Source organism: Anser anser, assembly GCF_964211835.1.
Source record: "Anser anser genome assembly, contig: HAP1_SCAFFOLD_137, whole genome shotgun sequence".
Taxonomy (NCBI): Eukaryota; Metazoa; Chordata; class Aves; order Anseriformes; family Anatidae; genus Anser; species Anser anser.
In genome coordinates, this window is record NW_028154091.1 from 218656 (window position 1) to 227014 (window position 8359).

The 8359-nt window shown below is 42.7% G+C and overlaps 1 pseudogene across 1 annotated transcript; it reads left to right on the forward strand.

Annotated features, from left to right (window-relative positions):
* The first annotated feature begins 1081 nt into the window (after positions 1 to 1081).
* LOC310890816 (zinc finger CCCH domain-containing protein 11A-like) lies at positions 1082 to 7146 on the forward strand (annotated as a pseudogene). The gene is made up of 11 exons: positions 1082 to 1135; positions 1363 to 1482; positions 2265 to 2388; positions 2833 to 3036; positions 3563 to 3682; positions 4191 to 4271; positions 4688 to 4798; positions 5537 to 5599; positions 5858 to 5953; positions 6164 to 6229; positions 6743 to 7146. The product of its transcript is annotated as a zinc finger CCCH domain-containing protein 11A-like (transcript).
* The last annotated feature ends 1213 nt before the right edge of the window (positions 7147 to 8359 follow it).

Here is an 8359-nt window from a genome sequence, read left to right on the forward strand (position 1 = left end):
GTGTGTGTCTAAACACATATGTGTGTATGCGTATGCACATTTGTGTATTTCTGTGCACTGGTGTGTTTTTTGCTGTACAGGTAATAAAGACGGGGAAAGGTTTTAGTGTTTTCTTAATAGGTGAAGAAATCTTGAAGACCAGAGATTGGAACATACTGAATTTTGAATTAAAAAAAAAAAAAAAAAAGTCAAATTTTCTGGCTGTGGAAGATGGAGCCTCATTTTTGCAGCCACTTTGAATCACGAGTTCATCTCTAAATGCACTGGGTTTTTTTGTTTTTGTTTTGTTTTGTGGTTTTTTTTTTTTTGGTTTTTATTTTTTGAAGAGCTAACTAACCCTGGCTGTCTCCAGTCTGAGAGAGTGTTCAGATGGACTTGCTTCCTCCATTAGTTATAAGCTGTTTAAAAGCACATCCTATGTTTGAATTGTGGATGAGAGGCTCCCTTGGCAAAGTGAGGAGGCAAATTCTTCCTACCCCTTTATCATTAATTCACGGATTCAGTGTTGGTTCGGCCTCCAGGAGAAGTTAACTGGAAGTCTTTGAAGATCGATAACTTTGCTGAGGTTGTCCAGGTAGGTGAACTCGAAGACCCACAGTGACTGGAACGTGCTATTTAATGCGTCATACTGCGTTCTGTAGAAGTTACTCGTAGCCATAGTTGATCATTGCCTTGCATGTATGATCAGGTGGTTTTTGAAGAAGTGACTCCCTTTTCAGGCTTCCGGATGTGCTCCAAGGCATATTATTGAGGACGTGGAAGAGAACACTTGCTGACAAAGCTCCTGGCAGCTTTACAGAACTTTAGTTTAATATTGTGTTAGTTCCCGTAACAGCTGATTTCAAGGCATTGCTCTCCTCAAGAGACTAATTTGATGAACAGAAGAAAGCTGGAAAAATGCTTGTTACTCATTATTTTTCACTTGTTGGTACTTTGTTTAGGGTTACTTTTAAAAAGAAGATTTCACTGATCACAAGCCAGTGGAAGACTTTCAGCCCAAGCAAGGGTGAAGACAGCTCTCTCCAAGAGCAGAGGAAGTCCCTGTGGAGAGAACCCGAGCTTGTTATCAGAACTTGTCGGCATGTCTAAACAAGGAGACGATTGCTACTTCTATTTCTATTCTACCTGTACCAAGGTATGGCTGGGTTTCTTTTGCTTTGCTTTGCTTTGTTTTTTTGTTGTTGTTTTTTTTTTTTTTCTTTTTTTTCAGGAAGGGGTAGAGTAGGAGGAGGAGGCACACTGGTCTTTGGTTAACGTGATAACCAGATAGATTCTGAATTCAATCGTAGCAACCTGAGGCAGTAGCATGGACGTTTTTGAGGCTGTACTATATTTTCCTTGTTGGTTTCCTTTTGGTTACAGGGAGACAACTGTTCCTTCCGCCACTGTGAAGCTGCTCTGGGGAACGAGACAGTCTGCACGCTGTGGCAGGAGGGTCGTTGTTTCAGGAATGTCTGCCGATTCAGACACATGGAAATCGATGTGAGTGCCTAAAGATGTGTTCTCAAAATAAATCAACAAAAGCATTTTTCAGTGCTGTAGGTGTGCTGATTGTGCTTTTGCAGGACAGAGTCCTTTGCTTTGGAATTACACTGGTTTCTGTTAGCAGGGGAGGGGGTGGGAGGAAGGAGAGGGAAATAAAATCAATGCCTTAGGTATGTCTTAGCAAGATTTTCTTTTATTAGACGCCGACAGTATTTTCTCAACAGATGCAGAATAACCGCTAACTAGACTGCTAAAAGCTGCTGGAGCAGGGGGGTAATAAACAGGCTGTACTAGCCTCCTGAGAGCAGGCTTGATAATGATCTATCAGGTCTCTTGTGTCCCGGAGTCCTTCAGATAATGCTGTTCTAGCTGCCTGGGCTAGGAAGCAGTGGGGAAAGTTAAAGGTGCAGAAGAACGAAGTCTCCGAGAAGTAGTTCTGGATAGAGTTAACGTAGGCAATTTAAGATGTTCTTTTTCCCTCTGAATAATCCTAGTATAATCCTGGGTGTATTAGTTTAACCCACCCTAAACTGATGTCTGAGAGTGCCTGTCTTCTCAAACTGAATGATGACAAGGCTAAACGTGCATAGTGGTTACAGCTTCTGCAAACTTTGTGAATATGCCCGGAAATACTATACTTCCGTGATAAACTGACCTTTGGAATGATGTTTCAGCACTGTATTGTGACAGCCCTATCGCTGTCGTGACCTGGAACTGTGCATCTCTTTGCAAACCTTAGGTGCATGTTATCACGAGCTTGTCTTTCTTTCTGTCTTCAGAAAAAGCGCGCTGAGATTCCCTGCTACTGGCAGAAGCAGCCAGTAGGCTGTCAGAAAGCCAACTGTGCTTTTCATCACGCAAAGGGACGTTACATCGATGGCGTCTTCTTACCACCAAGCAAGAGTGAGTTTAGGTCCTTTTTCTTTAAGTATTGAAGAATTAATTTTGCATATTACTTAGTGGGTGCCAATAGTGTAGGAGACATCAGGTAACCGTTCATTTGTGAGTGCAGGAAAAGGTCTGCAGTCCTAGGTGGTCAGCTAAACCGAGTGTACTGCTGCTGTACTGCTGGTATTTGTTTTCTGCTTTCATGCTCAGCTTCTCTCTGCTTTGTGTGATATTTGCCTTGCAGTTTGCTTTCTGTTGTTTCGTCTTCTGCTGGGTGGCAGGGAGATGTGTTGTTGTTTGAAGGCAAGTCATTGTTCACGGTGTAAACAGTGGCGGGATGGGCAAAAGGAGATGCTGCATTCATTGCCTGTGCAGGTTATCTGCCTTAGCTACCATCTTCGTGCATTGTGGTCAAAGTTTTAAACTGCCATATTACTGATGATCCTCCTCTTCCTCTAGCTACACTGCCAAGTCCGCCTGAGTCCGCGGACGATGATTTGAAAGTGGCTCAGATGTCACTGCAGCAAAACAAACTTTCTGTCCAGTCCAATCCCTCTCCATAGCTAAGGCGGGTGATGAAAGTGGAAAACTCGGAAAATGTCCCAAGCCCTACACACCCTCCAGTTGTAATCAATGCTGCAGATGATGATGAAGATGATGATGGTGAGCATGGTTTGGTTCCTGGAAGGAATTTGTGCTGTAAATGATTGTGTAAGTCTTTGGTTCTTGGAAGGAATTTGTGCTGTAAATGAATGTATAAATCACAGATGACCTGAGGTCTGACTAGCGATAGGGCAGGCAGTCCGCTCAGGTCACTGGTGGCTTTGTCTGGCAGTCAGTGGACAGAACCTGAAATGTTGGAGGAAAGCTTAGAACCACTCTTGGCTTTAGCTGGTCTGTTGTGTAAAGCTCTATGTGAAACTAGGAAGGAAATTCCTTTTTTTTTGTCTGAAGAGTAATATGTTGTGTAGTAGTTAAAGCTGCAGAGAGAATCTAGAGTCCTAGATGTTTTGTCCTAGGGTAGTCTACTTACGAGTTCATCAGGTCAGTGTAGCTGTATTAAAAAAAAAAAAAAAACAAAAAAACCCCAACTTTTTTATAGGAACCATGGACTGAAGTGTCATTGCATGAGCTACATAATCACGAACAATCTGGCCTATGCATAACTGAATAGATTTTTCCCCTTCAGACCAGCTTTCTGCGGAAGGAGAAGAAACTAAAACTCCCGTCCAGCAACCAGCTGAGGAAGGCCAAAATGGATTACGGATGATTTCCACTCGGAAAGCCAGTGCTACTACTGCTAAACAAGGTATTCCAGCACCTGTAGTAGGATAAATCGGCAGGATAACTTGACAATTAACTCAAAAGCAATGTGGCGTAAAAACACAACAGAATGTAGGGGTGCTGAATGGACTCGGTTATTTCCATGATCTCATTTCTCCCTGATACCATCATGTGCCCATTGGGTCAGAAAGTTGAACTGCTTTTCTTTCCTTTTGGAGAACAAAACAGGGTCACAGCATGGAGTTTAAATGGCTGCACGTGCAGCCTGGCAACCACTGTTGAAAGCCATATCTAACGATAGAGGGATCTAATATCACGTAAATGGATTAAAATTAAAACTACAGTTTTTACCCTGAAGGGTGAAAGGAGGGGCAAAATGCCATTGATTCTATGGTTGTTTCACTTGTGAGGAGTGTTGACAGGCTTTATTCTAAATACTTCTGAAAGTTCCTGAGCACTAAGAAGCCTGAGGATCTGTGGTCCTCAGTGAGTGCCTCTAAGCCTTAGTCTCATTAACTGTTTTCTGTTTTCAGAGGACGGTCTGAATTTTGGAATAAAAACACTTGAAGAAATCAAATTGCAGAAAATGAAGGAAAAAACTAAGAGACACGGTGGTGAGTTAATATTCCCTGCTTCCTTACCCGGTTCACCTTCATCCTGTGTGATGATTTTTCTTTCAAAAAAAACCTCTTCCAGTAATACCGGGTAGCTGGCTATGCTTTGGTGAATCCAACTATTTTGCCAAAGAAGTGAAATTTGATTGGCTTCAGAATGGCAGGTGATGGTGGCTGGGAGCTGCTTGAGGGATAGACTTCCATGCTTAGCTGGGGGCATCGAGCAACCTGATTCTCAGCCAGCTGGTATTCTAGATGGGAATTCCAAGGGCAACCAGAGGCAAACTAGTCACCTCTCTTATTTGCATGCTCTGGTCACTGTATGTTTGACAGTAATGAATAATTAAAGTTTTTTGTTCTTCGTGATAGTTTTTTCTGTTTGGTAAACTTCCTTATGTTTTGCTTGCTCTGAGCAGAAGGTCCTTCAAGATCTTCTCTTCCTCCCGTCGATTCTATGATTTTTCCTGCTCCGGAAAAGGAAAATGTCCGGACAGTGGTGAGAACTGTGACACTGTCTACAGAGGAAGGTAATAATTCATGCTTTTGTTTTGATTTCATTACTCCTAAACTGGAAGGTTAAGCAAGAAGGAAGGCAATTCACCCCTGTTAGCCTCCTGGTGCTGCCGCCTTCTGTTCAAAACATGCTTTTATGCTGAAAGTCCCTGGTTGTACTGGAAAGCTTTGGTGCTCAGGTTAAGTGCAGTAGCAGGAGAAAGAAAAAAATGTGTCAGTATGCAAATAGGGGGATAACTGAAAAACAGGAGAGTAACGAGAAGAAAGAGCTCTAGAGGACAGTGCTATGTAAGAAGCAATTTCTGAAGCTTTAAAGAGGCTGACAGTGGCACGTGTGGACAGTAGTGCGATAGGAGTCTGTGTATAAATTATATTGTTTAGAGTTGTGCAAATTCCTTTGAAAGGGAAAGAAGTGAAGAAGTACTTCTACCCATAGACATTCACCTTAGAAAGGAATATTTCTCAGCATTTGTACCTAATAATATTCTGCTTGCTTATGCAGCTCTGTTCTGCACAAAGTATAGCTGTCAAGCAGACTCAGATTCATTCTCGACTACATTCAGCTGGAATTTGAGGCAAACACTGAGACTATGGATACTTTTTCTAAGTTAATTATAGTTGAAATATGAGTTTGTGTGGTTTAGCTGTCAAAACAGTGCCTTGCTGGGTTTTTTTTGGACATGGGCTAACAGTATACTATTTCTATTGGCTACTGGTTTCTATGAAATAGAAAAATTTTACTTTTGTTTTAGGGGAGGAACCTGTGGTTCGACTAGATCTTGCTGAGAAACAAGGAAAACGGAAAGCCTCCGTGGGTAAGAACTTTTTATGAGCTGTTATTTAGGTGCCGCCTTCTCTATATGACTGCATTGAAGAGTATTTTTGACGTATGAGAGGAAAATGCGTTGCAGTGGAGATCTGTGTTGACTGCAGAAATGGCAAAAAAACCATTTAGCAGCTGAAAGGCAATTTTATGAAAATATGCTTGAAAAATAGAAGCTTGTGGTTGACTGTTCTCAAATCTTCCTGCAAAGAAATGTTCTTAAAATATTCCTTGTTTTCTCTGTCTGAAGCTGATGTAAGCGCCCTTCCGGTGAAGCGCAGCCTTGCTGAAAGGCTGGGGAAGAAGGTGGAGGTTCCGGGAAATGCTGACAAAGCACCAAAGAGAGGTACAGCTACTAAACAGGCATCTGGATGTGATTCACGGGTTTTGTAGTTAGGCTTTCTGTTTGTCCTTTTCCTGCGATGTTTCTTTTTGCATGTTGGCTGAGGTCTTAATCACCGGGATTCAAAGTTACCTTTCCTGCCTTGTTTTTGAATGTGAACACAAAGTTGACGTTTATGCAGCCTCCCTAATTTGGTCTTTTTCTGTTTTGCAGTTCAAGTTCCCAAGTCTGTGAAGGAGAGGCTAGGATTACCTTCTCAACGGACTAGTACTGCGAAAGGTAACAACTGGCTATTAAATATACTTTCTCCTTCTTCCTTTCCGTGAACTTAGACCGTTTTCATACAGCCCTAAAAAGGAATTCAAATGAAAACAAAGAACTGATTCCTCTTGCTCGAGTGCTGAAGCTCTTCTGACAGCCACTATCAGAAATCTGGCTCTAGGTGTGTGTTTATTTTCCGCTTGTGCCTTGTCAAGGTTTTAAGCTGCTTCTGTGAACCATCATATACAATTAGAATAGAGCCACTGCCGGGAGCAGGAATTTGAAATGCAGTCTGAAAAAGTAATCAAGTAAACTAGCATTTCTGTGTAGCAACTCTCTCTGGATAGGGCTGGTCTTCAAAATACAACAAGTGGCTCAGAGGAGGAGGAGAATGTTAGGCTATTGTCCTAAGATGCGTTATTGGGAACGCTCAGGCTTAGTTTTCCTTAGTACTGTGACAAATTTTGGAGACTTAAACTATTGTTGGACTCTCTTTAAATGTTGGCGCTTCTCATTTCTTGATGATGACAGGGAAGGCTGCTAAGCCAAAGGGAGAGGTCCATGTGAAAACACTGGAGGAAATCCGTCGTGAGAGAGCTCTTCAGAGACGAGAATGTCAAGCCAAAGCCCAGGCTGAATGGCATGGTAAAACCAAAGATCCCAGCGCAGGGGCAAAAATTGAGGGTGAGCCCAAGAAGCAGAGCGTGCTCACTCTTTCCGGGCCCAGCAAAGTGCAGTCGAAGGAGCCGGCAGGTAAAGCCAAGCCAGAAGGAGAAGTGCGTGTTAAAACCCTGGAAGAAATAAAGCGCGAGAAAGCTCTGCGGATGCAGCAGAGTGGAGAAAATGTGCCAGCTCCCCCAGCACAACCTGGACCTGCCCCAGCCGGGCAGAAATCGTTATGGAACACAAAGCTATCAGGTAATAAGATGCTTTAATACCTGCCCCGGTGAGGTGCTTCCCATATTGAGCAAGTTCCGTTTGCTCAGGATCTGCTTTGCTTTTTCCTTCAATGCAGAGGATAAAAGAGTTTAAGGCTGCAAAGTTCAAAGGCAAAGAAGGGCCAGAACATGCAACCATGTCTGTTTTCGTTAATTACGTGATGGTATTCTGTATTTCCCACTAGAAAATTAACACATTGAGGGGCTTTTTAGTCTAATTTTGGTATTCTGTTTTTTTCTGCCATCTGTTTATGGTATGAAGTCCTCCCTGCGTTGAGTTCAAGTTCACCTTCCTCTTTGGCATGTGTTGCTTAACTTGACACGTGTATGTGTTTGTAAAGCATGCTTCAGCGTCTTAATGTGGGGGGCCAGTTTCTGTCAAAAATGACAGAGGATCAAAGGCCTCGTTGTTAAGATTATATCAACTTTGTAAAATGAGATTGTGTGAGGGAGATAAGGAGGGCTTAAAGGCTGCATGCACTGCACATTGTAGCCTTTCTCTCTGTCTCATGGGACACGAGGAAATAAACACACAAAGAAAACAAGTACCCAGCTTTCTTTCGTTTCTTCTCCTGCCAGCCAGATGTTAGGTCAGGAATGGGAGACTAGAATATGACTCTACAAATTTGGATTTTGTAGAACAACTTAATAGATTTTGTGGGACATCACTGCAGGGGAGAGGAAGCTGGTACAACAGTTGCATACACTCTCTTGTCTTACTATACCTGCTGCTTTTCCTTTCCTAGAGGGAGCAAGACTTTAAATACAAAAGCTGTCAACATTTGTGAATCTTACTAGACTTCATACAACGTCTTAGAGTATTGCTTGCACTTGGGATCGCTCTGTGTCTGAGTTTCCCTCGTCCTGGATTATGATTTACTGTAGCTATTCAGTTCCTTTGTTCCTTTGTATGGATTGTTGGTAGACGGAGTTTACTATGTGGAAGATATTGCTGAGAATCCAGGCAATGGCAGTGTAATTCTGCTGGCCAAATACAGTTAACTGTGTAGACGGGCCGTGGAAATGAGGAAGAGAACGTGGATTTTTCATGAGGCAGAGCAAGACTGTATCAGTTCTCTCTTCCTTTTACTCTAGCCAACTTTAACATGTTTGCGAAGCCTTGGGATGGGAAAGTCGCTTCCCCCAAGAAGAAGGCACTGAAACGTAAGGCACCTGGCAGTTTTCCCTCTGCTGTAGCAGCTGTGAAGCC